Below are 5,085 nucleotides of genomic sequence, written 5' to 3' on the forward strand. Positions count from 1 at the left end.
ATGTTGATCTGACTTCAAGCATTATCATTTGCTCACCCTAACCTAAACGATCTCTTTTTGGATCACCTTACCTCTCTCCAATTGTTGTGCAATATCCTACATACATACCATATTTCCCTCCATAATTAAGAACTTCGGTACACTATTGAGAGTTGTGGTGCCATGAGCACATGTAGAGCAAAGGTATGAGTAAAGGGCAAGCTGCCACATGGCATGGAGGAGATATCCCACATGTAAGCATGCATATGGATGTAAGTACCCACTCCTATAAAAGGGAGGTTCATTTGAAGTAATATCAATCAAGCACTTTGTACTATCTCAAGATTATCTTTATGAGTCCAAGCTAATCTATCGTGGAACCTAATTGACTTGAGTTATAGATCATGATCACTCTTAGGATTCATCCACCTTAGATTAGTGTTGTCATTAGAGTAGATTAGGGTCCATAAGAGAGCTCAATCCATGCCCTTTAACATGGTATGAGAGCTTAGGTCCTAGCTCTCCTAGATTAGATGTAGATTTTTTATTGAGAGTTCTCTTCTACCTGAAGAAATTGTTGTCATGCATTAGAAATTTCCATTCATATTTCTTGAGGTTCATGAGTGATTACTTTGTGAAAAAAGGTGAGTTCTTCTTCTCTTCCAAAGAGAGAGATAGAAAGAGATCTTGTTATGAAGAGAGAAGTTCTTTGTAATGTTTATTCTAAGGTTCATTTCGAGTGAATGAGAGAGATCCCTTGTGAGAAAGAGATCTACTCTCCTCCTATTCCGAGAGGAGAGATGGGCAACAACAACTAGCTACCCCTCAGTGAGCAAAGTCCTCAAGCGACCAGCCTCTACAACAAGTCATCCTTGACATACTCTAAGCCTCACAAGCGAAGGGATGACCTCCTTCTGAGCCTCCAACCCACAAGCGAACTAGCACCTCCTCCAAAGCCTCAGAGCCACTGAGTGACCTTAGAGCAGCTAACTCTAAGCACAGCAGTTCCTACAGCGATGGAGCCAGCTAGATGCAAGCTCCAACGAGTAGTCCAAAGCATAGCAATGAGCGTTGCAGTGACAAACTACAAGTCGCCTCCACCTCTGACAACCAGCAAGCCTTCTACATCTCGGTAGCTCATGCATCTCTACCATCAAATGAGCTCCAGAGAGCTCCATCCAATGCTCGCCTAATCAGCAATAGCCTGCATTAAGGTAGCCCACACAAAGTTCACGACTCTTGAATGCCTTATGTGCCTCTAACACACTGACAGCTCCATCTCCTGCTCCAACTTCACTAACGAGCTGCTCCTACGATGGTGCCATAGCCTCCATTGGTTTGCACTTGGGTCCAAACATAATTCATCATATAGACTCCAAGGATGCATTGGATGAGTTGAACACAGTGTTTGGTGCAAAAGCCAAAAACCAAGAAATTCATCTCAAGATTGAATTCTATGGTTTGCACATGAGCTTCAATGAATCAATGGCACAATTTGTCAACAAATCAAAAGCATTATGACCCAACTAGAAGGCATAAATGAAAAAGTAGGGGAAAAAGATGCACTTGCAATCCTCCTTAAAAGCATGCCTGCAGAGTACAACGCACTGACAACCACTTTGAAGAATCTCCCAGATCCCAAGTTTGAGGAATGTGTATCCTCTCTTCTTGGAAAAGAAATAGAGTTGAAGGCATCGACATCGACATCAGCATCTACATCAACACGCAATAGCTATAATGAAGAGCAAGCATTGTTCAATAAAACATCAACAAAGTGCTACCATTGCGAAAGGATGGGTCACTATCAAAGTGACTGTAGACTAAAGAACAAACCAAAGTGTCACCATTGCAAGAAGCTAGGACACAAGGAAGAAGATTGCTGATTGAAGAACCAGCAGGTCAACTACGTCGAGTCATCATCATCAAGCCATGAGTAGAATGACAGAACAACATGTATTGAGAAGAAAACACCTTTCCACCTTTAGCCTATATTCTTGTAATCAAACCTGAACACCTAAGAGTAGCCATGTAAGCACCCAGGGGAGGATATGATCTTGTAACTCACATCTAACCACCTTGTAGTAGCCAAAGGATCATGGCACCAAGGGGAGGTGTTGAGAGTTGTGGTGCCATGAGCACATGTAGAGCAAAGGTATGAGTAAAGGGCAAGCTGCCACATGGCATGGAGGAGATATCACAAATGTGAGCATGCATATGGATGTAAGTACCCACTCCTATAAAAGGGAGGTTCATTTGAAGTAATATCAATCAAGCACTTTGCACTATCTCAAGATTCTCTTTATGAGTCCAAGCTAATCTATCTTGGAACCTAATTAACTTGAGTTATAGATCATGATCAATCTTAGGATTCATCCACCTTAGATTAGTGTTGTCATTAAAGTAGATTAGGGTCCATAGGAGTGCTCGGTCCATGCGCTTTAACATACACTTCTTTCCAGTAGCTCCAAATTAATTATCCAATGAGAACTTCCTCCCTTGCCATGGCTTCCTCCCTTACTAATGTCCCTCACATCAACCTTAGTACCCAAGGCCTTCAGGTATCTGCCCAGGTCCTAGATTGCATGGGCATGTCAAGTACCTATGGCTTTAATCCTAGGCCCCATGACGACATGGCCCAGCACATTCGCTACAATGTCGACTTGGGCATCGCCTTCTTGACACCTCTGATTTCTATGGCCTTGGCTAAATTCTCACTTGGGATCTTGTTGGTGGTTTTGAAAAAAATATAGCTCTCATTGTATAGTCGTTTTTCTTTGTGATTGCTCAAAAGGATGGAGCATGTCTAAGAAGTCGTACTCCTTACTTGTTGGCCTAATGTCCATGAAGGTACCTGAGGATGATGAAGAGGAGCATCAGAAGGTAGCCCTTGCCCTTTATGCGTTCTTAGCTGCCTTGTTTGGTTCCCTCTCTTTCCCTCGGGTCGCCCCTACATTCGTTCTCATGCATTTTCTCATCCTTCTAACCTCCTGTGGTACCTTTTTGCAATTCCTTCCCATGTCCTTGGTTACATTGCCTCTATTGCAAATTGTGCAACACTTGAATGACTTTTCTCAGCTACCAAGCTATGTATTCATGATGTGTTTATATGGGCCAAACACTTTGCTAAGATGCTTCTACATGAAACCATATTAGTGAAAGTCCATTTTTCGACCTAAGAAAGATCCTAGCCAATGTGACGATGGTTTGTAGAATGAATTCAAAACTCCAAACTATCATAGCAATGCTGAGGTTTGTAGCATTCCACCCCTACCATACCATAAATCAATGTTGTCTAATGAGTTTCCAAAAAATATTTCCAATTTTCAGTTTTGATTTTGTTTAGCATCTACATGATCCTTCCCATAGTATAGTCGCCACACCAGAATCAATCGATTACTCGAGAAGAAGAAATCATATGCTGATTCTTTTTCTCTCTGTTACAAATCTTGAGCTCCTTGATGCAAAGTGTGATGCACTTTCAAGCTCGGAGATGCACATATGAGCTTATTTTATTCAAATGTTGAAGGAGGTAGCTGCACCAATCATCAGATTATGCATGTTCTTCACAAAATCTCACTTACACCATAGCAGGATTGTACACAGTAGCTCAATTTAGTTTACACCATAGCTACGAGTCATTTGCTCAATCAATCACAAGCCGCAAAGCAACTGTTGTGAATTCTTTATGAGATATCTGCAATGTCCATTGCAACGATGTGGTAGTGAATACTATTGAAACTTTTGCATGCTTGACTTTGAGCCTTCACTTTCCATGCTCCGATATCTATCCCCTTGCAATCACCACATGTTACTTGCAACATACTCGCTTGCACTGCCCCAAGGTTGCATCATCCTCCATAATTTGTTCATCACCAATATTGTTTCTAGATAGACACAGATTGGATCGTGTTCACTACCACCATTGCTGGAACATCCGTTCCATAAAGCACCATCTCCATATAGTCGAGTCTTCATGATCTCCATTTCACTCGAGTGTACCCTCCCCTTTATACCCTCCGAGCCCATGAAATCACCCCTCCAACCATTCCCTCATTCTCTCTCAACTCAAGGATGCCCTGCTCATGTTCCTCCTCTTCCTCACAACCTACACCTCTTTCATGCCCAAAACAACTCTCCTCAATGATGTCTCTTGCTTGTAGGTCTATGAGAAAGAGTGGCTCTAGGTTTTCCTTGCCATTCTCCAAGCTTCCAGTCACCTTTATACACCCAGCTGGGTTTAGGCTTCTTCGCCCCACGATGGCATCTCGCAACTCCGACCTGTGATGCTTCAAGACAACACACACGCTGTCGCATGTAGTGCTCATTGAACTCGTACTTGGGGGGGCTAGGGAATTTACTTCTCAATTATTACAAGACTGCCTCCTTCTTGTCGTTATCCTGGAGCCGCCAGTCAAGTGTTATGCCATTCTTGAAATGGTGGCTCATAAACCGCCTCATGGTGGTAATCACTTGCATCCTAAAGGAGAGCAAAGGAGAAGCAAAGGAGATGCAAAACAACACACAACGCAAGCAAAGCAAGGGAAATCAAGAGAAATACCAAAAAAAGAAGAGGTGAGCCTTCTTTCCTTCACCAAATCTCATTTTTTGTCCTTCAACTCTGAAAATAAAGCATGAAAATGAGCACATGGCTTAGCAATGCAAGGAGAAACATGCTTCAACACTCACAAAATGAAATGGGGGAAGGAAAAGACCTACATTATTTAAATAGACACAGCTTCTTGGAAAATGACCTTTCATGCGAGTAGAGAGGGAGAAGGGTAGAGAGGGAGCACGTGTTGGGAGAGGGGCTGGGTAGGGGTGAGGAGTGTAGGGAAGAGGTTGGAGGAGGTGAGGTCACTGAAGGTGAGGAAGGAGGAGAGGTTTTGGGTTTTTTTGCAATGGAATTGTGAGAGGCGACGATGCGAGTTTTGGCATTTTAGTGCTACATCATCGGTATATACCGACGCTATATTGTTTCCAAACAGTCAGTATATACCGACTCTGTGTATCCCTTAAAGTCAGTATATATCGATGAATAGAGCATAAAAACTAAGAATAAGCTATTTTTTTATCTTGAGTGGATTGTAATCATTTTGTGTTGTGATT

The sequence above is a fragment of the Dipteris shenzhenensis genome, chromosome 9, assembly GCF_047967505.1.
Source record: "Dipteris shenzhenensis isolate YYH24624 ecotype China chromosome 9, Dip_SZ_1.0, whole genome shotgun sequence".
Taxonomy (NCBI): Eukaryota; Viridiplantae; Streptophyta; class Polypodiopsida; order Gleicheniales; family Dipteridaceae; genus Dipteris; species Dipteris shenzhenensis.